The sequence below is a fragment of the Bombus pyrosoma genome, linkage group LG2 (genome assembly GCF_014825855.1).
Source record: "Bombus pyrosoma isolate SC7728 linkage group LG2, ASM1482585v1, whole genome shotgun sequence".
Lineage (NCBI taxonomy): Eukaryota > Metazoa > Arthropoda > Insecta > Hymenoptera > Apidae > Bombus > Bombus pyrosoma.
Window position 1 is genome coordinate 7709538 of NC_057771.1, and position 27971 is coordinate 7737508.

Here is a 27971-nt window from a genome sequence, read left to right on the forward strand (position 1 = left end):
GTACAAATGTGATTTAGTCCACTATCTTTGCTCTGAATGCCTCGGCTATCGATAATCACGTGGCTTGCCTCTCCATGTTTCTCTAAATGGTAGTTTCACAAAAAGTCTATACTCGATCGACAGACTCGTGTCTCGATATTCGTATGCTCGGACAGACATAAAAAAGGAAACAATGATTGTAAACTGTAACTAACAATAGCATCGAAAATTCGTTAATTCTATCATTGAACGTAAAAAATGTAATTTAACTCGGACAGAATTGCGTCGTATCCTGTTGTCACGAATTTTCGATTGGTCGATGGATAAAATTGGCTGACAATAGAGAACGGCCGTGTATTTACGTATTTACGATACACATCACTGAAAATACAGCGAAATGCTACAATGTGCCAGAAGGGCAGCATGGTTTACAAACAATGCCAGACCGACCGCCTTTGCGGCTTCGTAAGCGTTTTTTATGTATCTCAGCTACGAGTTTTATGCACGTGCCTATCCTGATATAAAAGTCACATTCGACTTGTTTATAACGTGATCGTCCTAGAAACTTCGATGAATTTAATGCTTCGTAAATGCTAGACGTGATAATTCTTGCGTATTTTGAAATCTTCTTTAGAATATCGTAAAGGTAGTACCAACATGCTACCGAAGGTTGAATAATTTCGACGATATTGTTATGGATCGTCGATATCGCGAAATTCTTATACGACCGAGTTCACAAGCGTTCTAAGAATAACGATATCCTTGGTGGAGGAAAGATAAAGCTATATCAAATAAAAAAGCACCTCGGTCGTTTTCGCAGCAGAATTAGCACTGTTATTGTTGGCACGTTTGTCCATAGTCGACTTAATTTTCAACGGCAACCCTTTCACGACAATATCCTCGAGCTTTGATTTTCGCCTCTTTTTCCATCTTCATGTCGTGCGGAATTCATTGCTCGTGCGAAATGACTGTTGGACTTTGTCCTTACGGGATAATTTCTCTTCGTAAATTGTAATTTCAAAGATAAGATATAAGTCGTAGAGGGTGCTTATGAAATCCAGAAATTTATTGCTTTCGTGCCCGGATATCTGCAGTGTCCCCGGCTTTATGTCTCATTAATGTATTTAAGTACTTTACATCGGATAACTTTATGCCCCATTAATGCTTAAATAGTGACGTCATTAAAATTCGTAATCTTTTGTGACATCATGATTTCATAGCAAACAGAAACTAATTTTTAATGACTACGCTCCTATTCTATCTCACCATTGATGACACATCCATCATAAATTTCGGATAAATAGGTATTTATTTTTCTACTAAAGATTTTACCGATATGTGTATATATATACATACAATACAATACCGATATACATACATACATACATACATATCGGTATATATATATAAATTGTAATCTAGGGAACGTTTTATATATTTTATTTATTTTTATATATTTATATTTATTTTATTTATTTATATAGTAAAATTCGGTCTGCTTTAAAGGAAAATTTTTGATCGCAGACACAAACGGACGAATAGCACCAATAAATTACGAAGCAATAACCGATCTTTCGTAAAGGCGTAACGTAGATTGCAATTTACACTCATAGAAATACAATATAAACGATGGCCGTCTCTTCAGTTACGAATCTCAATGGTTATTGTCAATTTCAATCTCTCGGTTATTTCCCGCAGTAAAATATTCTCGTGTGCGTTGATATTTTTATCCTTTCTTTTATCGTCTATTCTTTTCCACGTCTTTTACACGCTTCCCTACTTGCAATGCCGGCCCCATTACAATACTTTGGAATAATAATAACCCGTAGCGAAGTATCCGAACGTTCCCACTCCCCGTCATCGCCGATCAGCCAACGAGATCCAGGAAGCACCGTATTTTCGATCTTTGCAATATGTCCGTTCTAAAAATACGTTCATCGATACGCACGACCCCTGCTATGCCGCGTATATTTAACAAATTTTACGTAATCTCATTCGCGGCGGTGCAGCATGTCGGTCGCGAGATCACGCGAGGGGAAAGTCGCTGATCGAACGATGATAGCGCGAGTGATGGGATCAAGTTCAGTACGTATCTGTGTATATCGTAACATATAAATGCGAATCAAATCCATCGTGTCGTATTTGCGAAGTATCATTCGCAAGCTCGTTTCCAATTTCGGAATCAGTACTAGCAAATTTCTGATAATTTATAATCGATAATCACGATATTTGGACTAATTGGATACCTTGTAAATAATAAAAACTAGTAATTGAATGGTGGAGTCAGAAAGGCATTACCATTTCATTCGATTTTTATGAAAAATTTAAGAGTTTAGCAAAGGCAATGTACCAAACCTATTGGATTGTTCCAAAAATTCCTTTCGTTTTCTAATGAAATAATAGAATTCCGATGGAACATAAAACATAAAACAAGATGGATCATACGTAATTCAACAAAATAACATAGAACAAATAATGTTGTGTATAAGGAAATAAGCATTAGGACAGCTGATACTTTCCGCTGTCTTCATTTTCTTGTTATTGTAAATAAATCTATTTATTCCCATCATACATATGTATATAGCTTCTAATTAAATTGCAGATTTTTATGCAAATTTATATTCTTATAAACACGATTAAAAAAGTATGGAACCTAGATGGTGATTTATTTCGTTCGCCAGGTACTACGAACAAATATCATATTTTTAGCATTTGTATATTTTTGCATGATACCGCGCCAGCACCACGATAATATCTTTAAATATCACGTAAACGCATAAAAAATCTGCGCTCCACTTATACCAAGTATGTACAAAATCAACTGATGTACGTTCAAGTTTTTCATTGAAGTGTAACAAGTAAGTGTCCCAATACTTAATACCGGCCGTGTATCTGAGACGTGCTTGAGCCCATCGCTAAATAGCACTGTAAACAAGGAGAATAAGAACGGGTTAACGAGGGTTTCGCCTGGGAAGAAGATCCTTAACAGCGAGCGAATTGCCCGGGGATGAACGACGCGACGCGTCGCGTTGTCGTTGCGCCACGAGAGAGGTGTAAACACGAACCCGGTTGATTCAGTCTGAGCTCGTTGTCAGCGTGTGCGTGAGCTCGTGTCACAGGCCACTCTATACGTCGAGTATTTGCACGTACGGTCGAGTTAAGGGGTGAGCCGTGTGTCGGAACGGAGAGAAAGAGGGGCGATGTAATTCGCGCGCGCGCGCAAAGAGAGGGAAAAGAGTTGGAAACGGGGGAAAGAAAGGAGAGGGCGATAATCGGGTGAAGATAGAGATCCAGGTAGCACAGGAGAGGGAGCGAAAGAACGTGAGAAGAGCGGAGGGGGTACGAGGGGCAGCTTAGCTGGGTCCAACGTCGAGGCAAACGGTGTGCAGAACGTGGTACAAAGGCGGGGATTCCTCTTTCGGCCAATCGGATCGGCTAGCGAGTGCGCTCGCTTATATACACGGCTAGCCTGACTGTTTCACCTGCAGACGCCATGTCGTGACGTCATGTTTCGTTAGGACGGGACCAGGTAAAACATGTGCGGTACCATTGTCGTGGCAGTGCTGCTAGCGCCACCCTGGGACAAGGATACCCTCCTGACATTCTTTCAAATTCAGACAGCTAAGTTAGTCCAGTTAAGATCGATGAATGTTCGGACGAATGAAACGTTTGAAGATGGATGGATGGTGTGAATCTTTATATTTGATTGTTTCGACGTAGTTGCCTGGGCGACAAGGTTTTAGTACTCGCACGGAATGCGATTACGGTCTAGCACGATCATCGCACAGTCGATTTCGGGTGACGCGTTCTATTCAGCAAGGTCGTATTACAATTTTAAATTACAATGAACGATGAAATATATAATTAATTCTATTACTTATATTCCGCGAAACGTGATATCCATGATATTGCGTGTTGTACATACTTTTACATATTCATTACCTTATGACAGCCTTGAAAATCTTTTGTTGCTCACCGATGACCGACATCCTGTTGAACACGTTAATAGCCTCCTCGAGTCAAATTTCAGATAGGTATCCATCGGACAATTTGATCTTTGTTCTTGCGAATAGCAAGTGGTTGGGGTATAATCATCTAAGTATATAGGGAGAATGACCATTCATGGCGACTGTTTCGTGGCTCGACGTCCTTTGATACAACTATGACAGTTGGCAAGGTGCTATCTTCTGTTCTCTAATTAACATTCCCGCAGAGGAACGACCAATTATGTTGGATAGAGGTTTTGATTAGGGACAGACTTTAGGTGAAGAACGTCCTTGACAGTATATCAGTGTTTCTTTTTGGAGGGGTTGGTGGTGCTATTCCCCATTATCTTGGCGGAAGATTATGGCGGAACACGGCCCTAGCCTCCTCCCTCGAGGAGATGCCAACTATTATTCGACCGTTTTACGATAGCCCTATAAAAATCTCATAATTAGATTTTGAAGATAATATCCTACCGGAGCTCGGCCCTTAGCCGCGCCCCGGTCCGTAGCAAGGCCGGGCTGAAAATTGCAAACACCAATCTCTTCCCCCATTTCTTTCTTTTTACTTCGCAGATACATTTGCAATATGCTCGACCGAGAAAAGAACAAAAGGATTTCTCGACTCGTTCTATTCATATTATTTGACTGACAGATGCTTAATTTTCATAGTCGTACCTATCTACATATGGGAGTGACCGAGACAAGTTGATACGAAGAGAAATTACCTCGACACTGCGTTTACCATACTCCATCACTTCGAATGTCGCATGTCGGGTGTCCAGTGTCGGACATTTACTATCATAGAGTGTGTACTTTTCATTTTGATCGAGTTACTGTATACGGTATACCGAAATAATTTTTTTCTGTATTAACCTGCTCCTTTATCAGTTTGTCCTGTCTCTCTATTTTGCATACAAAAAAAGCAAACGTTGTACGGATTCAGCGACTCCTAATAATGCAAATGCACAATGCTGGTATGTTTGCAGTACACGTGTACTGAAAATACTCCAAAACTCGTTACCACTGGCTAGCCGATAAGGTAACGCAACGGAAGGTCGGTTGACGTCTGGATCAAATTTCGCGCGCATTTTATGCGTGCTCGCGTTTCATGTTCTATGTATATCCTTCCGCGAATAGAAGTCACATTTTCACCCTTAAATAAGCATCGATAATCCAAGGCATCCGTGTATCTTCCATTTTCTGTGCTATCGCACAATGCTGAATAACTGGACGGTTCGGAACAAACACGAGCATTTCCCGATTTTTTGATTTTTAATTTTAAATAATGCATTCTAGTTGAAACCAACTTCACAACATTAAAATGTCCAGATCGTGCGCAATTCTAATCAAGCAAGATTAGATAAACGTATAATCACGGGCACGTTCACAACATTTGCGTAACGTGGATATTTTGTAAATAAGAAAGAAAATAATTTCCTGAACAAAACTGAAGATTGCTAGAGGGTAACTTTTGCCACGAGCCCTTTAATTCTAATTTTTTTTATTAAAAAATATCTATACAATCGGAAACAACTCGAAGAAAATGTCACAATGGGGTTGATATTTCACGAATTATAGATGTTCGAGGAAAGACGAATTTATATCGAGTGGCCATTGTAACACGTAGTTATCACTGTATAACGCCACGAGCACAACGATTCTGTGAAACGGTGTTGCAGGGGCGGAGTAAAGGATTAATCGCGCGAAATCGCATAGCCCCGTTCGTGAATTTTCAAAGACGGTGTCGGACGCGGGCTAATGGATCGGTGAACAGGATTTTATCGCGAAGATCGCCGCGATGGCGTCAAAGCGGTTTTCGCGTTCATCGGGGCGCATCGTTGAGGACGCGATTCGCGGAGCGCGCATGCATTCCTCGTTGCAGCTGCAATGCGCGTGATCGCGATCCAACGGGCCGTGAGCCCGTGAGCACGGAGTTTATGCCGATGGTGGGGAATCAGTGTGGCCGCGTAGACGAAAGGGGGGAGAAAGAGTGAATGAAATAAAGAAAAAAAAAAGCGGTGGACCAGGCTGAATCGCGATTGGTCCAAGCTCGTGCCGCGGTCACGCCTGCCTTTATGTATGCGCCGCGCCGAGAACTCCGTTCGATGGAACGCCGACGCGCCGATATCTCCACTCTGCTTTCGATTTCGATTTCTTAGGTTCGCGTGCGTCGTTTAATGGCAGCCGACGATTCGTCGTGACGCCGCCGTTTCACACGTGTCGCCGTTCGCTCGAAATCGCATGTGCTTTACATGCATCGAATGCGTACGAGGATGAAATAATTATTTCTTGGTAGTATTGACGATATTCTTTTTTTTTTCCTCTTTTTTTTTTTTTGTTCACTGAGAATACGTATCGTATTTAGAAAATCGTAAAACATTCTTAAAATTTGCATTAATAACATGAATTTTGCGTCATTGCGCTGTTTGGAGATAATTATTTTTGCGATAACACACGGTAAATGTATTAGTGATACAGGTTATCGATACGTCCGAATATAAAGCTGATAGCTATTTTGCTTGCTTTCGTATAAATGTTCAATGCGAAGTAACGTTATAGAGGTCTCTTATCTCTGGTTAAAAATGAGTTGCCATTGATCATGTTAACGATGGCCGGAATTAGACATAATCGATCGAGGGTCATCATATCTATTGCCATAATTTTTATTGTCATAACTTCTATCATTAGGAGGGTGATTATATATTGTAAATGGTATACGTATAACCTTCAGCTTGCGTCAAATATTCTTTACTGATTGTAAGTAGTACCTATTATTATAGTTATTATACATCTTAGGTGACGTCACTCAACGTATCAAATTGTGTCCCATGTGCCGATCGTAAGAATTTCCGGACAACTGTCCAACATCGCGTTACACTTAACGACTCAAGTACTTACTTACTCTCATCCGCCTTGTTGATTGCTCGTGGATCAGCAACCACGGATATCCCTAGTTCTGTGAATGTAACTGTCAATTACACGATGTCTCGAAGAGTTCTTTAACTACATTGCCTCCTATCTGTGCGATGAATCATCTGCGTTCCTTAACCCTTATATATACCCTTAACAGTGCAACCTGGAACGTTCCCTCTGCTACAAATTACTAGCGAACGAGGAGGAATAAAATTCTGATAGCCTCGCTTTCGTTTCTGTTCGATGAACTGTGCTTCATAAATTATCCTGGTCTTTATGGTACTAGTCGTTGGTTCGCTGGCGAACACTGAATATTCTATTAACTTTTTTGTCATCCCTTGAAACTAACTTAGCCAAGGGCGCGTAAAAGGGAGTCCGTAATTTGGCGGTTCTTTGGAAATTGCATTTTGTTCTGTACATATCGTACGGGTTCTATTTTCAAACGTAGCAGCATAATGTAAAATGTACTTGTAAAAAGGGCGCGGGGGAGAACGTGTATGCCAAGAGAAAGTGAAAGACGGTGTAAAAAGGTGGAGAACGACATCGGATCTGATTTTGGAACGGAACAGGCTGCTGTCTCTCGGGTTTGTTTGTTGTGTTCTACGAGTCAAGTGGAACTTTCTAAGGTTAGCACCCAATTGGCTATCACACCCCATCGTGCCTCGGAGGGAAAGGTACGAGCGACCATTAGGCAAGACTTATAAGGTGGCTACTGCCACCAAGGTGGTCGTAGGGTCCTCTTAGTTGGAAAAGACCCCATGCAGGTAATGGGCCTGGCACGAGCCTACCGACTCTCCCCTGAGAGCTCTGTCAGAGCTCCCATGTAGCGCCTGTAAAAGCACCGCTAAGGCCAAGCCGATTTCACGCAGCCGAGCTTTCACAAAACTGGCGTTTCTTAAAGGGACACGTTTTCTTACCTTCCCTTTTATGCTATCCTTTATCCTTTTGTCGTATCGGAACAGGCGAATTATTTTAGCTGTGCGTGCTCTCGGATAATCGAGAGACTGTTAACTAGGAATAGTAGATAGGCGAATTCTTTGTCTCTTCCTTTTCCTTTTTGCCGTTTCCAAGAATCGTGAATAGTTTCTCTTAATTTACAATCGGTGTTCCGTTTTCCATTCTTCGAGCCAAGTTTGCGTCATATCCGGCGTGGAATGGAATATCGATCGGACTTACATTATTTTACGATGGTGAATCGCCGGTGAATAGCGTGTCGCCGGCAAACTTGAAAAAGGGAAATCGTTCGTATTTTTGAGTATACCCCTACTCTCGGTTGGGATATTTAATTTGAGCCACCTTGTGTATCGCGCGGGGTCCTAAGTAAACGCTAACTCGATGGACTCTCGTGGATGCTCGTGCATGCCCGGCGACGAGGAAGGCGCGGAGGAAAAAGGCGAAACGGGTTTCTTCGTCGAACTCGTGCAAACATCGAGAGCCAGAGACGTGCCACGACCGACCACGAACCCTCTTGTTGACTCTTCAACTTTACTCGCGCCTTTTGCTCTCTCTTTCTCCGATGGCGCTGACGCTTCTTCGTTCTCCTGGTCCGAGTCCTCTGCTGCACGGTACACCGGTCTCCTCCAGGTCGGTCGGGTCGTCGACTTCTTACCTGGTCGCTTCGTGGAACCACGCGAGAAACGGAGAGAGACGAGTTTAATTTAATTTTGTACGTGCTCGTTGTCTGATGAAGCAACGCGAGGACACGATTTCGTGGCGGTCGAACTCCTCGATGGTGTCGCGTTTCGATCGGTCGAAAGTAGTTGGTTGGATAACGATGCCAGAGAAATCTCGAGAAACCTTCGAGAACCTCTCTGCCGAACGCCTTGGTATTCGCTTCTTAATTCAGTGGCTGCTCGAACGAATGAAATTATCGGCAGAACTCGTGTCTCGCGTGCGAGGAATCGGTATTGAAGGGGAAACGAGTTCCGCGGCAAAGGTGGTGGTTTCCGTACAAGTTGTTAGAACACAATGATTTATCGAGGAATAACTTTGGTTAATATATTTAATAGGCTAGAATAATCTGTTCCACGAGGTTGAACGTTGGCTATAGTGGAAGCGGTTTGGCAGGAGGCTGTTGCTTCTCGTCAGTATGCAACTGTGTGCACCGAGCGTAATGGTGGTTTGCGCAACCAATGCACTTTGTGCCTTAATGCACACGCACACGGCAACTCTGTCGTCCACTCGCGCCCGCGCACCGATACCGGAACGGGGCTCGCGCATTGTGTGTGTGTGTGTGTGTGTGTGTTTGTATGTGTATGTGGCCACGAAAGAGATGCCTGACCAACTCTAGTGCCGTAACTCGCCCATTCACGTATCATTATCCGCACCGGTGCCTGGATAACGCTGTTGCAATCGGTGCAATTATATTTTTACGATCTTAGCCAAGGCTTCTATTCCGTGACTATTAATGTTCGTACGGCCACCTCGATGTTCTACGATCGGGGATCGCGCCGGTTTCTAACCTAAATACTCCGGATCTGAGAAGGCAATTGTTTCTCTCGGTTGTGTACCGTTTTGATCGGGGTCGATCGCCTCGCCTGGGAATGGCGGCGAAATAAGAGGCATAGGAGCGCCCGCGAAATAATTTCACTAACGGTAGCTAGACGATGTTCAGTGCGTACACGAAAATTTCCATTCCCAAAGTTTCTTTCTCGTTGGTTAGATAGGAGCGTTCATAAGACGATTTGACAGACAGACGGATTAGGATTTTGTGATCTTTCTAGAATTTTTCCATTATCGATTCTTTTCTATCTGGCCTTAATTAAGGGTTATATATATAATAAACTAGAATCCATTTACAGCTTGAAGACGACAATTATGTTTCACCTCTTTGTGCCGCTTTTCAAATTCGCCCTTTATGTTATAAATTATAAAAGATTAATTTATGGAAGCAATCGAATATCAATTTGCTTATGATTTTATCTGTTTAAGTGTATTTGAGTAGTGATTTATGCTTGCATTAGAAGTTGTAAATCGTGGTATCGCTGCTTTTTCAATGTCCGTGGAATATTCCATAGGAAAAGGATTAAGGTCCTAAGAAAAATAGCTTTTAACATTATCTATGGAAGATCCGTTTTCCTAGAATCCATCCACGAGTCACTGCGTTTTCCAGAGCTTATGTCCTTCTCTTTTGCTTTGTTCAAACAATAGAAATAATTTTGTAGAAAGTAACTGTTGACAGGCAGGTCAGTTTGATGACTTTATAACTTCTGTTCTCAAGGACAGCAAGATAGGCACTTTCTTTTTTTCCGTCTACAATGTGACGACATTTTCATTTTCACCAGGTAACTTCATAAAATTTGTCATTTCCTGTTAAGACGTGACGGAACCAAATAACATTGCCGTAATGGAAACAATAACAAGGTTTCTTCTTCAAATTTCGATCGGAAGACCGTGCAAGTTCTATAAATATTTATTTTCCGTCGTTCCTATGGATATAAATATTCCATTGAATCAGTGACTTATTTATACATTTCTAACTTTCTAGTTTCTAACTTTCATGAATCATTGAATGGCATGGCTTTGAACTACATATAGTTCCAGTCATTTTCTTCCTAAAACATCTGTGAGTTCTTTGTTTTTTCAATTTCTATCGGAGGAACGATTGTGTCTGCTTACTTTGAATTACTTTATCCAACTCGTCGCAGTTACACCGTTGTCTATCGAAAGCCGTTCTACAGAACGAAATCTTTCCTCGTTAGATCAACTATTAAACACGGTTCGCTGCTACCAGAAAACCATATGTAAGCGTACTACCCAAAAATAAAAGTTTTAAGATTTATGAACAAAAAGTCTACTGGTTCTTTTCAAATTCGTCATCCCAGATCTGCGTATCGTACAAGAAATTCCCATATTGTTCCACTATATATCTGTTAATTTTTGGTCGAAAGGTGCGTTCACAATGGCGTTCGATATTTTTCACGAAGCGAAAGTTATCGAACGTACGTAGTAAGCTCCAGCTGTAGCAGCGCTAAAATATCGTGCCGCATCCACCGGTATTTACCGTTGACGCTTTTGTAATAATTATCCATGCAGAGCGTGCAGCTGCGGCCAAAGTATCTCGTAGCTGGGACGACCGAGAGCGTGTTATTATCGATATTTATTACCGTCAATTGATTTTACTAAGCAGAGATATAATAATCGGGTATTGCGGTTACTGCGTACGAACGAATCACGCTCGCAGGATTTTGCATCGTTTCAAACTATGCACTTTACGCACGCCCTACTTTCGTTTTAATAAATCCGTGGATCGTGCCGCTGGTAACGCTCTGGCTTTGATGTCTTCCGTAATGGGATATAGTCCCTCGGAGGATTACGTACAAGTGTATCTCTGGCCGTTTCTTTTCCATCCGAATGAGGACATACCGTTTCGCCTTCGCGACGACTTTAGTTTCGCGCCTTCCTCGTCGTTAATTACGCCGTTTCTATCGGCGATATTTTGTTGCCTCGTCCGATCGTCGAAAACAACCACGTTTTACGACCCTACCGATCCCTGTAGCAATTTTCTCGAAAAACTTGCGATAATTTACTATTTGATTGTCGGCAATTAAAACGTCGAAGGAAGTACGGTTGGAAAAAGTTCTGTTGAAAACATTGCAATATCGCTAGAAATTGTAACAGAACGCTAAGAAAACACCTAAGCTATGAGGGAAATAGGATCGGAGGACTGTGTAAGTTAGGGGGTTCCGTTAGGGACATCCGTAGAGATCTAGGATCCGGGGAGGAAAGGAAGAGTTGTATGGTTGCTGGAGCCAACACGGCGTAGCAAACACGAGGACTAGCAGCCTGGGGAATCCAAGGACGAACAGCAGTTTTCTCTTCGGATGGACCTGAGGATCTCAGACGGGGACGGCTCCTAGATGGACGAGGACGATATCGACAGTCATTGTGTATTGAGAAGCTTGGTATCTCTTTGGAATTATCGATCGAGAGAGACCCTCTCTCTGGGGGGTCTTAAGACAGTCCTGGGCCCTGTTACTTGTCTCTTGTAGAAACTTCGACCTCGTCGTTTCCTTCCTGGGCACAATCTTCGTCACGTTGCGGAATTTCGTTTTTACTACCGGACTGTTTAGAAAATAAACGATCGATTTTATGATTTATGCGCCAAGTACGGTAAACATAACCGTGGACAATGAAAAGAATGGTATATGTATAAGGATATTTGGCGGGTAAATCTATGGTCTTAGAATTCGTTTGCGTATTTACATAAGATATCCGAGGAAAAAATGAGAATCACTGGAGCTTGAGTTGTATCTAGCAAAAGGGACACTGGAGGGTAGGCCGCACGTGCCGACCGTATGTTTCGAGACGAAAAGGTTTTAGAAAAGAACCTTTCAATTTCCGTTCTCGTAGATCTTAGTCTGCCGTTAGTGCATGAAATTCAGATGCTACCGTTGACTGGATCGTCTTACGTCGCAAGAATGTGAATTTCTGCGGCTGCTGCCCTTGCACCGTAACGCTTATTGCTACGCAATTTCTCTGTCATAAATATCTTCCTTCGAACGTGATCATTACGTTGTTACACTCTTTTCGTTTTGATTCGACTTTCATCGGACGTGTAACAGTTGACGAGCAAATTTTTTTAACGCAACTAACGGAGCAATAACGTTTTCGCGTTAATTCTCTGCCGTATTTATAGAAGATCCTTGAAAGCTGTCGTGGCGATAACATGGCTGGATTTTACTTGGTAATTTTTCACGCGCGTCAGTGAAAATCACGTAGCCGACTATTTTTCTTTTTCTCCTTCTTCTTCTCTTTTTTTTTCCTTTTTTCTTTTTCGTTCGCCGCATGGTCGGTTGGGCCGAGCAACAATTCCAACAATCGTGGAACGGTATACACGCGGTCGCATTGTACGGGTAGTCGCCGTTTGTTCGTTTGCGGCAGCGATTGCATTCTGCCAGCCGAGGCATCATTGTCGCCCGCGGAATACAATTAGCAGTAAATTAGCATACGCCATCGGGGCCGATAATAAAATCCTGCATATTATAACGATTGCATCGGATCTCACAATGCCGTTGTCGACCACAAATTATTAATTTAATGGCTGAGAGCCGGCTTGCGCTACTCGAACGCGGAGTGAGGGAATTACGACTCGGGAAACACGCCGTCATCCGATGGAAATTCTCTCGTGTGCCACGCGGCGAAACAATGCAAGTAAAAAGAAAACAGCCGTCCGCGTGACAACTTTAACATTGTAACAATTGCGCTGCAATCTTCGTTCGACCGGTTCTTCTTTGAAATCGCACGCGTTTCCGGACATTTGCATAAACTCGAGTGAGAGAGATGACGTTTCTCGTTAAAGACACACCTGTTGTGCGCTACTCTCTCGTGGATAGATAACGTCTGCTCGCGTGAAATATTCCAACGGAATAGAAACTTCAATTTTCTCCACGAAGATAATCAGGGTTAAGCCGGGGAAAGTTACCAGACACCAAATGGGACTGAAACCACCGTTCGTGGAAGGGTAATGGTGTTTTAATAAGAATGTTGGGGGTCGTGGAAAGGATCCACGCTGGTCCCTACGTTACAGAAAGGGAAGATAAACACGTAAAGATGAAGAGGGGTGGTGGTGGTGGATGTTTCCGAACGAAAGAGAAGAGAGGGAGATATTTCGGAGGTTATGCTTGGGGCCCGTGTCGCGCCATCAAACTTCGAAACGGAGGTTCGCCTCTTGACGTCTGGCGCGAGTTGCATTCGCTCGTAAAGGCGTCTCGTAACTCGAGGCGTTATAGACATCGTCGGGGGTATATAAACGTCTCATCCTATGTACTTACCGACCGTTCTCTTTCTCTCTGTCTCTCTTTCTTTCTTTCTTTCTCTACCGGTGCACGTCGCTTATATACCATCTTCGTATGGTACATACCACCGATACACAGACCGGGGCACGTCCTCGCGTTGAATACGCGAACGCGCTATCCGCAGAATGCACATAACGGGCTCATAACTCGGAAGACACTTCTTTGTAGTGGCGTGCCACTCACGTATACCGTATCGACATTATCAACGGATAGCCCGGACACGTCGGCCGCTTCTTACGCGGTCGAAACATCGTATTACGGAATGCAGCTGTATAACGTATATATGTACTTGGTAGCGCGAAAAACGTTACGGCTATCGCGAGCTTGGAAACTACTCGGGGCAGTAATGGCGCGCCGCGTAATTGCCAGGGATTTAGTTGCGAGAGGGTTAAACGCCGCGAGTTGTTGAGATGTCTTCGAAACCACGCGAACCTGCCGCTCGCTGAATTACGAATATTATCGGCCGGAGGATTTCATGGATATCTACCGTTTTTACTAAGCTGTTTTATCGTCGTTACGAATATCGATGTTGCATGGATAGACAGTCACGTTCGCAAGAAGGGCAACTAGGTAGCAGCGATGCATTTCACCTTAAACGATGTTTCGTTCGCGTGCAGCTTTGATGCTGCTGTTGTAGAAACACCAGAGGGCTTATTTTTCTGCGAACGCTAGTTCCTCGTTTTTTTAATCCATCCCGTTTGCTTGGAGATTCGTTTGGTAGGTTTTTCCTACGGCAATAATACTTTGATACTGTCGAGAGTAATTTTTCCTGGATCGTTAGGAAGATTGTTGGAAGGTTTGTTTGCAGCGTAGGATCGAACCTAGTCGAAATACCACGAGGGAAATAAAGGATCTAGACGATCAAGGAGAACGGTAGAGACGGATGAGAGGGCTGGGTAGGAAGAGCCGGCAAATGACTGCGAATATATCGCCGGAGCGTTTCGCATCGTGCTGCCCCGAGGATACGCGGCAGTTGAGTATTCGTTCTACGGACAACGTTAAGGATTTCAAAGCGATCGAATGCATTCGTAATTGCTCTTCCTATCTTAAAGCCATTCCTTTCCTTCCGTTTTTGTTTGCTCTCGGAAGCGTGAAAAATCAGGTTCAACGATAGTAACGTGCCTGGACGTTAAATAGCTGCCGAAGAACGCCGCTGTGTTATTAAACAATTGCGTTGGAATCGCTGAACATGGCACAAGCTAGATTCGATACCGGCGTAAATAATATAAATCTTCGTGACCGTTCTCTCCTCCGCCGTATCATCATTCTCGGAAGTAAAGTGCAATCTTGGAAACATCTTGTAATATATTTTAACCCGGAGGGCGTTCATCCCAACGCTGCATTTCGCTCTGGTCTCGCTATACGCGAACAGGCACCGTTCACGCGGCCCGATACGGGAGTTCCGTGACTCACGAGGCTGGTTTCACTGGAAGCTAGCGCGAGAGATATCCAAGATGGAACTCTGACTCGTGGTGGAATGAAAAGAGCGAAGATTGGAAGGGAATCTCGCAGCAAGAAGGGACAGGAGTGAGCGAGATCGTTTTGAATATATCGCTCGGGGGCTGTCGAATCGCGCCGCCCTGTCGACTCCAGGCCGAATCCGTTGCACGCCGGCAGGATTCAAGATTCGAGCGCGGATTGGAGGAATCCACTCCTCCGGTCTGATTCTCCACGCTCGCTTCTCCAGCTTCGTGTCCTCTTTCCTTCTCCTGCCGTCTTTCCCAGAAGCAGGACATCCAGCCAACAGGAACAAAAGTTCGCCCCGTAAAAGATCGGCGTAATCGTTATAATTAGAGATCGTAAAGCGTCGAAGAGGGCCGCTCGCGCTTCGATGAGAAAGCAGGAGGGAGGAAGAGAAAGAGAAAGAGCGAGAGAGAAAACGAAGCGGTAAGTAAAAGAGCAAAGGAGAAAGACGGAGAACGTTGCAACGCGCCACTCCGAAGAAACTTTGTTCAAACTTCGATAACTATAATTTCGATAGGATAGCGAGCAGACGCTCTCAAAGTAAATTCAAAGCCGATCGTCGAGATTTTAAGAGTGGACGAAACGAGCGAAGGTATCTCGGCGCTACCTCGTCCTCTAACGATACAACTTTTCGTCCGAGACCCAGTCCGCACCCCGGGACACCTGTGCAGAAAGTATATAAGGTCTATAACCACGAGCGTTTAATGCACGCTCGCAGACAACGCGGGACTACACGAATTTTATAGGCTGTTCAGGGTTTCGGCTTAATAGCCGAATTCCACGTGCACACACGGCCACTCGTCGGCCACGCCGTTTCTGCAGCGGAAATTGTAAGCGCTCCTATGGCATCGTCCCACGATTTTTAGCCCTCTATTGTTTCTTCGTAGTTCTCTTTCTGCCTTACTTCTTAACTTTCTTCGTAGTTTTCTTCGTAGCCCTCTTCATAGCCTTACTCGTAATTCTTTCTTTCTAAGTTTCATCGTATTTTTCTTCATAGTCTTAACGATTTCAATTGCATCACCGTTTCTTTTACCTTCGTGAATTTTTGTAAACGCGCGTAATAGTTTGACACGTTGACATCGACAAAAACTATATGAAACAGAATAACACACTCGACTATATCGCATCGTGGAAGCAATAAAACCGAATACAAATATTCATAAGTCTGTCAGCCAATGGCGCGGTGGTTTCTCGGAGCAGATGCTTCTGTCTAGCTATCCGAGCAGCTCCGCCTGGAATCAAGGGAAAGAGAGAGAAACGGAGAAAATCGTTTTTCGACCATCGTGAAACAGACCGAACAGCTTTAAAGGCGCAATTCGTCTAAAGGAAAGCCGACAATTAATATAATTACGCGTTCAATAAGAATTACCATACGCCTAGAAGGGTGGCCGCGTAGCCCAGCTGCGCGTTTTTTCTTCGCCTCTTCACGATCCTGATTTTTTGCGATCCCGGTTAGACCGTAAACCAAGAGAAAAGAATCCACCGGCTTGTCGAAAGACGCGAACGAAGGGATGGTCTTCATCTTGCAGAGAATAGTCGTGTCGCTCCTGCTCGCTTCGGTATTATTTTCTGACAGGACGTCTCGCGTCTTAGTGTTCGCAAGTAGTACCTGCCACCGTGGGTCGATCGTTCAGCGTAATCTATTGCTAAATTTACGATAGTAGATTCTCTGGGCGGCGGATATGAAAATTTGTGGCCTATCGCGTTCAACGGCGCGCATCGCGTTGCAATCGTTAGTCGGGCTGAGCTCGTATAAAGCTGCATATCAGCTTAAGGGGTAAAGCTAACTCGATTAGTCGCATTATTGGTATCGGATAATATGCAGCGCAGGGGTTCCTGCGCTACCGGGGCATATTAGTAACAGAATCCGTACAACGCTGCCTCGTTTGATATTACCTACCTTACCGCGAGCAAGACGGGTGTGTTGCGTTTTCTTACCGAGCACACGATCGACCTCCCTACCGTCTCGTATAAGTACTTGCTCTTATACACTAGTGCGCAAAAGTATCCGGAAACATCGATCGATTCGTAACAACAGTATTGCGAACTTTGCCAAAGCGTACAGTTGTGTCATGAATTAGTCGTTAGAAGCAACACGTACTATCTTCTTATGGGATCGTCAAGTTGTATCCAAATTATTTCTACAAAAATATAGCGATGATGTATTTTATTATTCTTTGTATGTACTACTATGTATATAAATTTGCCATTTATATTCGCGATTTAATGGCAAAATTATAGACAATAGAATGAAATTGTAATCGATGTGTCTTGTACAAGCGTATCTTCGTCGTTTGACTTTCCATACATCTAACGAGATTCTTGCTTGTAAATCTTGTTTCTATTTTGTATCTTGCGTGAATCGAAATCTTCAGGATGGCTATATATACTGTGTCTCTTAATAAGAAAGTAATTTAAATTCTTTTGTACGCATAAAAATGTAGTAATTATTGCTTCGAATGATTAATTCGTCATTCAATTTGTACACTTCGGTCAAATTTAAATACTGTCCCTACAAATCGACCAAAGTAAGTTTCTTCTGGATACTTATGAATGGTAGTGTACCTACATCCACGAGTCTCGTACACGTACGCGTCTATACGTATACCTCGTAAATCGAACGTTTACGCCCGGAGAAACGTATTGCCACCATCGAGACGTCTCGGAAAAAATATCATCCTTGTAAACTGTTCTCGTCGTGGCTTTTATTCGCCGCTTCGATGCCTGACAAATTTCTACCATTAAGACCGTCCCACCTACTCGGTCGGTCGGCGATTTTTATTTGTTCGACCGTGCTCTTAAAATATTCCTAGCTTAAGAGAATTAAACGTTACAACGGTGGACGGTGGACGAGATATCTATCGAGAAACGGACAGAGAGAGAGAGAGAGAGAGAGGGATTTCTTCTTAAAAATAGAATCTTTCCTCGAGATCATCGAAGAAGACGAAACACCACGTGTGGCTGCACCCGAGGACAGGATCAACTTCGAAATGGTTTATTTCCGGCGGATGTGGGAAGAGGGACGCGTCCCTACGCCTTCTCCTTCTTCGATTTCTTAAACCTTCGTAGTCATCGATGAATTTCAAGAGTTCGATAATCGTTCCTTTCGTTGAATTCGAGGGTGCGTGTATCTCGCACGTACGTGGTTATATCGGCGAAGAAGGTGTTCCTTTATGTTAGCTATCGTCGTGGTCCGGAATGAGCGAGAAGGATGCTGCACTCAAGAGGGCACACGCAAACGATCTGCACGCAGTCAGCTGGAGGTGTGTACAGTGGTTCATGAGAGTATTTGAACACGTTCGATACGTTCATAGGCATAATCGGAGAAATGAAATCTAAAAAGAAATTTGTTCGGCTTATTAAAATCTGTGCTAAACATTTTGTAATTTCTATATATATTTTCGCATTTATTTGAAACTTGATCGGTGTGATCATGATAGACGGGTGTAATTAAGGCGTCAATGAAATTTCAAAACGTTTCGTATAATACACGTAGCTAATACGTTCATAAAAGATGGCTACAAGTGTTCGAATAGTTTCGCGAGCCACAGTATATACAGCGAGGTCGCGTGCTGACACCGACAACTTCCCTAACGCGCAGACCTTAAGTCTGTGGCGAGAAGCCCCGTGTTTACGGTATCCCGTTTCTTTCTCGTTTACCGTCTTCGCGCCCTATACGCGAATTTGTTGTGTGCGCCGTGTCACCACCCATCAACCAACCCTTCGTTCGCTTCTACTCGTGCATCTTCATCCTCATCCTTATCGGCCAGGCAATCGCGATCACAACCAATTCGCTCGACCTTCCAACGGATCGACTTCGTTAATTTACTCTCGTTACTTTCGTGATTTATCTCGCGTTCGTCGTAACCGATGTTTGCAAGGTTCGAGCGTATTCGTCGTGTTTGATCAGTCTCGAAGAAAGGGAACTGGGTTTACGAACGATGGCTAATTGCTCTTTATACGCTACCTCGTGATTTTATGGCAGAGCAGCACACAATCGAAAAGAGCGTGGAAACTGAACGGTTCGCTCGAGGTTCCAGCTTGTTTACCTACAAATTTGTTTCACTGGCTCGGCGACCAATTTTCAAAGAGAACCGCACGCACGTGTATGCACGCTCCTGGCACGAGTCTCGAGAGAATAAGCTTCAGCTGTAGAAGATGAATATCTTCTAATATGATAGAATATTAATTGAATTCGGTAATGAAAAGAGACTTTAGCTTCGTTAGTACGTGGCGAGTCAGGATTTGTCTGGTTTCGTTTGGTTTCTTCTTGGTTCGAGGGGAACTTTGGCTCCAGAGATATTCTACGATACGCAATTAGCAGGAATACGCAAATAGCGAACTTTTTATTTCCATGAAATCCATAACCAGAAGACGGTAGCTGTGTACATTCGCGCCATTCGATACGAACGGAACGTGGAGGAAACGGGTTTTCTCAAATTTCGTTTATGAGAAGAACGGCTCCGGTGACCGACACAACCATGTCGTGATCGTCGAATGTGTTATCGCAGAAGCAGAGGCAGTCCAGGCTAACATATTTCAAAACCGTCATGAGCAAAAATGTATGTCCACGTGTTCACCAGGATATTTCCTACTAATGTAAAGGACATTTGTTAGTTAATAGCGTGTACGTCCAATAAATCGTCCATTTACCACGGTTACAAATTACCACGTTTCTTGTAGTCTCTCTAAAGAGAAATCGAATAATTCCAAAACTAATTCTTTCGTTAGACGAAGATCGATCTTGTATCGGTAAGCTTATTGAGATGCGCTTTTTAATGCGTGAAAAGGCAACGGAGAAAGCTATTCAAGAAATCATTTTGCAGTTGGCTTCGTTCTTAGTAGGTCAGTTATAACGCATTTATACCAACGAATTTATACCATTGCCACGATCGAATTGCCACTGATAGTGGAAAAAGGAAGAACAAAAATATATCGATATTCTATCTGACGAGAATGTTAGATGGGATGTATAAACTTTATTTTATTTCATACGATCATACTAGTAACAAATTGAAGTACCGTGGAACGATAACCTGTTCTATATTTTAAGAAAATATCGCTTAAATCCGAGGTCGCTGGACTCGATTATACTCTTGGAATACTTCCATCGTTAAAGTAGGAACAGCCCAGAGCGCATCTGTCTACGTAAATATGGTTACGCGATGCTGTTTGACATAGCAACGTCAACAACACCCTGGAAGCTTTTACAGGCCAATATGTCACCTCCCTCTCGCTTTCTCACGTATCTCGTCGCGCTGAACGAAACAGAGTTTACGGACTCGCAGCGACCGCGCACTTTATTATAAACACACCTTTACGCGGCCGCCACTTCTCTAAGCCGCCTTTAAGCTTCGTATACTGGTGGGACCACCTCGGTAGCAGTTCCACAACATCGATTCAACGCGTTACGTCGCGATTTATGCACGGTGTTGCGTTTCATTCGATTTATTCGTACTAAACCGCCCGCGAAACTACTTCTTAGCGGGATCGTATCCTTTCTACGTGTGGACGCGTCAAACATACAAATTTAATCCTTTGCATTCGATAGAGAATAAAATTCGATGCTTGAGACATCGGGAAGAGAATCGAATTTACATTAATTCTTAAGATGTAATCGAGAATCGTAATCTTAAATTATAATCGAGAATCGTATAATCTTAATTATAATCGAGAATCGTAATCTTAAATTATAATCGAGAATCGTATAATCTTAAATTATAATCGAGAATCGTATAATCTTAAATTATAATCGAGAATCGTATAATCTTAAATTATAATCGAGAATCGTAATCTAAAATTATAATCGAGAAAAGTGAAACGAAATGGAGCGTCAGGTCCGGTTCGACGTACGACCACAAAAAGTTAATAGACCGAAGATCTTCTCGCTGCAAATTCAATAACTCGCCGATCCAGTTCAATGGAATATCGAAGTTCTATAGAAATTCATGCATCGCATGTTCTGTGCGGAGAACGCAGTCGAATCGATACAACCTTCCCGCAAAATCGATGTTACCGCGTGCAATAATGTATTGGCAATAATTTCTCGGAGGCATATTTGATATTCAAGCCGCGATGAATATTCTCTCACGGAATAAACGGAAGGTTAAAGAAGCATATAAAGTTATTCCACGAATTTGATCGGGACATTGCGTGACTGCAGATGTTCCTGAATAGGTTGGTATAGTAGGCAGTATATAATAAGCCGTACACGAGGATCATCTTTGATCTCGTGTTTAGGTTATAGCGTCCTCGATAATTGGATTAATTAGCGCTTTTTGTCGAGGCAATCCCTGTAATCTATCGAAAAGGTTCTTCTCGAAACGACTCGCCTTCGAAGGGATCAAACTGGTATCGAGTATCGATTCACGTGGGAAGTTGCCCTTTTTGCATCGAAACGTACGAACCAAGAATTTCCTCGCGAAAATTATAATATCGTTTAATTATTTATCGACCGATCGGCATATATGACAGCACATTATGCCTGTTTCTTATTAACAGATTATCTATTAAGCTGCCTTGCATATGCCTGAATGTTTCAAGGTCTTTTATACTAAAACCGACTCTAAAAGACTCTATATATTATGATATATATTATATAAAACATACGAGAGATAAGATTATTATTTCAAAATGCTTATAAAATTAAATGTACGTATAGAAAATAGTAAACTTGTTTGAGAGAAGATGAAAAATTAGTACGCTAATGGCTTTCTATCTGGACATATTTGAAATAGACGTCTAAAGAACAGAGAATTCTCCGCAGTTGTATAATAAACCTGTATCTATTTTGCATTTCTAAATAACTATTTTCCGACTATTCTCACGAGAGTACTCTCAGGATTCGAAATTGGTTCATATTCCGGAAGCAGCCGTAGTAAGCATCTTGAGAAGAAACTATAACACGAGTGCTAGTTGTACAAAGTACTCGTACACCCACCCTCGAGTTCGGCGTTCAATTGTAGAAATAGATCGTAAAATATTTTCCAAACCGATAATCGCGATTGTCTCTCGAATGGATGAACATGTTTGGTCGATATACCAAACAGTGGATAATCAGTAGGAGAATGCAAGGCGAAATTTCGTCCGCTCGAGTAGACGTTTTTCGCCTCCCCCAGAAGCCGAAGAATGATTTTCTTCCAACTTCGTACGCAATCCCATATATGCGAGCGACGATTGTATTATCCCAGTAGTTAATGCTATTTCGTGAGGTGAGTTTGACGAGTTTACGACGCGATTCTACGAGGGTACAAAACGGATGGACGGACGGTTCGCGACCGACCGTCCCGTCGCCCTCTCGCAGCTCCGCCATTCTTGATTTATGCTCGACGTTACCTTTGCCAACGGATTTACATCCTGATATTTATTATTCGCAATATTATCGCGCGCGCCTTTATTGCGTTAGTCGAAAAGCTTCGAACGCCAACTTTGCCGTCCGAGAACAGCTCCTCCCAGCCTTCTTTTTCTCCCCTTTCGTTCAACTGTGTGTCTCGCGTTAGCGATGCCTGCGGCCGTGTCACGTTCGATGCGATCTTTCGAAACGCGTACTACCTTTTATCTTTAGCCTCGTCTTAAATGGCACATCGGTCTCGCAAAAATCACGATCACTCTCTAACCAGCGAGAAACGATAGCTTCCAGTTATACACCCTTGTATTTCGCACGCCATCGTCAAAGACATTAGCCTGACACAACCGATCCTATGGTGCGAACTTCTTCCTTTCACTGCGTTTGCGCTTCCTACGTTCAACGGTCTTTTCCTTTTTGCACGCTGGATACTTGGCTGCATACTGGAAGACCACGTCGATGTAAACCAATGGTCTATGACTTTGAATTTAGTCACGTATTTTAACTTTTCGAAGTATCGTTCCTTTGGTTCGATGATCAATTAAATTAAAAGCGTACTTCTTCTTAAAGGAGAGAATCAATTTTCTACGATAATAAATGGAAAACGCTGTTCCATGGTAATTAGTAGAGGATCGATTTACACTATGATTTTCAATCCGCTTGTCAAAGTTCCGAATTAAGAAGGGAAATAATTTCGAACAACCCTTACGCACAGCCTCATATGCTGTAATTTGAGGATATCCTTTACATCGATATAATAAACGCAGTTAGCCTAGGTGAAGCTCGAGGCGTTTTCACTGAAAATTCTTTGGTATCAGAGCCCCCCTTCCGCGAAGGAAGGCCAGACCCGTGCGAAATAGTTGTTTTGTCGAAGCTCGTGTATCATTAAATTAACGTTAAATGAACGGTTACGCGGAGGCGTAATTTCGACCGGGCTGAAGTTCCGTGTATATTCGAGCAACCGGTAAGCCTGGACCGATTATTCATTCAAGCAACCAAAAGAGCCACTGTCGGCTCCCGTTCCTTCCAACGGACACGCGATCGCCTATCGTCATCGTCGCGTCGATCCTCCTTTTGCTTCCCAGTGACCTTGCATCACGCTAACCACCTCGTACCTTGATCTTTCTACTGTCTTTCGATCCAGTGCAAGTGTCTAGTCACCCTGTTATCCAAGATATAGCATTTCCATCGATCATTTTCACGCAAACCTATCCAATTAATGGATATTAATTACTTGACACATACATAGCTCGTGACATATTTTTTTAAACATCGTAGCTTCACATCTTTATGTCTTGTAAAAAATATCATATGCCTACCGAGTATGTAAGTAAGAATTTAAGAGAAAAGTCCAAATATTTTATTCATTTTTCCTCGTGAAATTGAATATCCTTTATATAAGATATTCGTTCGAATTTTCGGCAATGCGGTTAGAGTAACAATAGTTTTGAACCAGGCACATCAGAAATGAAAATAATTCTACGTAACAACGATTAATTAGCTGTTGATAGATTCGTCGATGGTTCTACATGAAAATTATAGAAATGATAGAAAAGTAAAAATTAGAAGATTATGAAAATATCATAACGATGGACCCATTCTATTGCGGAAGCTGTACGCTCGTTAAATTTATTACCAGCAGAAGACTTGTGCAACTTCCGCGATCGATCGTGAGATACTCGTTTCAATCGGGTCGTAAATAACGCGTGCATTCTGCCTCGAAATGTGTTTTCGTTCCAAATCGTCGATCGCAGCCCAAGGAAATTAAAGGTGGTGAACATCTATTAAAATACATCTGTCGCTGAATCGATCGATAAACGTTAACGACACGGAAACCACTCGTTCTTCCGGAATCGTATTGAAATTGAAAGTTGACCGCACCGGCTAATTTGCGATCTTTTTCACAAAATTGCCAGCCACGCCGTGTTCTTTCCTCGATTACAACACGCTGTACAAGAGGCAGCTATGTCAAATTGAAGCGAACGTAGAACGATTTCGAAGCACTTGGTAGTAGATAAGCAAATGAGTAGGCACGCGCTTCTGTTCTAACGCTACCACGCTCCAAGGTCAAGGCTGTTTCTTTCCAAGAGCATCTGGTATAATCTCGTGCTGCGGTTCTTCTCGAAAAACTCATAGGATGACTGCGTTCGGTATGTTTTGAGATACAGTCCCGGCGATAAATAAACTCTCGATGCGTTCGTAGTCATCGACTCGAATCGAAGGTGGAGAAAAACTTGCAGGAACAGGATAAATTAGTGTTATTTCGGTCGTCTAAGCCTCTACAGCTTAAAATTCAATTCTGAATTTTGTACAGACCAATCAAGCTTGTCGTACATTAAAAAGACGCTATTGTCTTCTAGTATAATGAGAAAAGTATATAGGAGGATGTGGTGTTTTATTTCGGCAAGAAGAAATTCGAAAAAACAGAGAAATTATTTCGATCTTGTATTGAGATTATTTGAGTCAGCAAACAGGCATTATACAAGAGCTAGTAATAAAATAAACAATAAAATAACTTGTAGAAAATCACATACACGTGCTACTGATTTATGATAATTACAATCACGAATACTGGCATCGGTTGAATAAACTTTTTACCCTTTGGATACAAGTTATACCTATCTTTGTTAGAGAATTATGGCTGTCAATGTACAATGCACAATGTACATGATATATTTCATCGTTTATTACGTCTAACCAACAACGAATCGAATAGCCTATTTTCAAACGTAGGTCTCGTAAAAATTCCTCATAACCGAGTTTAATGATTAACCAAATCCAAATATTACAGCGACTCAAATAACTCAACATTATCGTCCAGTTACGAATTGAAAATCTAGTTAAGCGGCCGGGTAGTAATCTCGCGACTGCCTCCGAAAATGTTTTCCGGTGAGTCGAGTGGAAAATGTTGCCTGTCGACGATGTTCTTCTTATCGGAGAATATGTCTCAGATAACCGGAAAAAATTACAGCGGGAACACTTAAGAACCGGACAGCCGGTCTTACGTATCTCTTTCTTTCCTCCTGGACTTTCGGTTTCTACTCTTGAAAGTGTAATCGAGAGAATTCAACGTGCGTGCTCTTTTTCTTCGTTCAAGGTCTCGTATCAAAGAACACGCGTTGAAGTTGTTGCAGAGATTTAATAAATTGTTTAATAAAATGTTCCCTTGTCAAGCGTCAGGCCCTGATTTCGACGTTGAATCCGAGGAGCAAGAGCATGGATATAGGCCTCGTGGGTGTTCGTTAAAAATTCCTCCGATATCCGATGTCGTTGGCATTATTTCAGAACGCTCGTCGTCCTGGTCGTCTTGGGGTCGCCACGGCAATCGATCTTACTTTCCGCCCGACAGCATTTTTATTTTATTTTCGTGCCGATGATAAATGCGCAGATTACGCGCTCGCCCTGGCCACGATGGTGTATCACTGTTAAATAGCTCTTCGCCTTGTGTTTTATTTTCTTAGCCGCTATACGGTTGTTACCGGCGAGATGTTACACGCGTATTTACACGCTGTTTTTCGGCTAGAAACGAGCTTCGTGAAACAATACGTGGCGGTACGTTGCAAGAACGCACACCTATATTAAATATTTGCCACTATTGCGATAGAGAAGATTGTGCGCGGTGAAGATCGGTTGGATCGTATTCGGCGAAGCGTCGAAAACAATGGACAAGTCAAACACGCTGTAGGTGGAGTGTAAGCTCGTTGAGTTCCTCGAATAGTTTTCCATAAATTCGTTCTATTCTCGCGAGCGGCGACCGAGGAGTCCACAGGCATCTCGGTTATTCTAGGTTATGGTCTAAGACAGACGGTTTCGCGGAAGGAAAATCGGGGATTAGGACGGAGAAGACATGGGGAAAGAAACGATGAGCGAGAAAGCCGATCATGTGGTCGACAGATGGTGACCTCCCGGTTCGTTGACAATAGATTTTCGGAATTTTCCGTACATTCGAACCGAAGGACAGTTTCTCCGAGTGCCTGTTTTGCCGCGTTAACGAATTCCTCTTTTAATTACGCCTTAAAGTTTTTTTTTTTTCCAAAGAAATCCTTTGGTCCTTTATTTTTTATATTTATAAATCACGTTGTTCAGTGAATCATATAATGGTCATAAATACTCGACGTTGCTCAGCAATATCAAATAAAGATTCTGTTAGTAGATAAAAAAAATGGTTGCTAATATTAATTTCTTTTTCGTACTCCTCCCTTTTTTATGGTCCTTGATTTAATGTTCAAAATGGGCTGCTCTACTCGTCTGTAAATAATAAATAATATTTCCAAATGTTCCAAATCTGTTTGCCTTCGATCCCATAATATCTCCTGTAGGAAATATCTTTCTTCTTCGTGCATTCCGAGATAAAACGTAAAATTCACGATTTCTCTGTGAAATATCTCGAGTATGGTTTTCCTGTCGCCATCGTAATCGGCAATTCGTGATATATGCGAACGACGTTGAGTCAGATAAGACAAGGGTGGCCAGAACTGGCTAGAACGTTCGTTTCGTTCTAATGGACATTCCGTGCGTGCCCTTGGGAATCTTATTTTCTATGCCTGCCACCTCTACCAAACCTAAGCGGAGGCACGTTCATCGCTAAAGTAAACAACCCGGCAATCGCGATTTCTCGATAAACTGAGGAAACATCGATGGAAAATATCGGTATTACGGGAACCGAGAGTCAATTGACTGTGAGTCAGTGGTTGGGGCATACTTCCTAAAGAAACTGTTGGTCAGAGCACAATTAGTCCTTCAGGTAGCCGAGGGTCCCGAAAATTCTCCAAAAAGAATCTCAAGGTCTGCGAGAATGAAAACGTTCCGGGTACGGTCACCGAAAAGTAAAACCGACGCCAAGGTTTACTTAGTTTCTTTTCTTGGTACTATTTCGTCCGTAGAATATACACGTAAAGGATAGTCCGTACTCGTGTTTAAATCCGTACTGGAATTCCGGACTGGAAGGTGGTCGAACTTGTAAGTTTTCTATGTCGTTGGTCGTCTAGGTGGATGAGTTAATGGACCGTAAAATCGCATCGTGGTCTGTCGCTTTTCTTTGCGTTTGTTCAGCGCCACCCCTTAGGCGCACGTGGTCTAGTCAAGTCTGTTCCTGTTCGTGCATTTCGAATCATCGCCAATAATTTCTGAAAGTTCAGTTACATACGAACGAACGGTCTTCGGGTTCTTAGGAGACGTTATAAAGCTCGGATAACAAGTAACGGACTCGAGAGGATGATAATATTCAATAAATTAGTTGTAAATTCGAATTCGTCACTGTCGAGGTGAGACGCGCGTACCAAATAACGTTCGACGTGGAACGATGCTAAATATCCGAGCGACCAGCTTTTCGCGAACGCTATTTATCGAGCCTGGTCGGCGCGGCGATTCTCTCCGAAAAGATCGAAGACGCGTGGGAGGCTCTCGCGTCGCTCGATCTCTTGTTATTGTGCACGCACGAGAAATCGGATCGAGAGATGGTGATACAGAAATACCGAATAGTTGTCT

General features: G+C 42.7%; 1 protein-coding gene across 10 annotated transcripts in view; it reads left to right on the forward strand.

Moving 5' to 3' along the window:
• The window catches only part of LOC122576234 (protein dead ringer), a 318271-nt gene that overhangs the window by 182599 nt on the left and 107701 nt on the right, over positions 1-27971 (forward strand). The window contains exon 1 of one of the 10 annotated variants that reach the window (XM_043746307.1): positions 3546-3604. The exons of the other annotated variants lie outside the window; for them this stretch is intronic. The gene's annotated coding sequence lies outside the window, so the exon portion shown is untranslated. Of the gene's footprint in view, positions 1-3545; positions 3605-27971 lie in introns of those variants that run through there. 10 annotated transcript variants of the gene reach the window in all.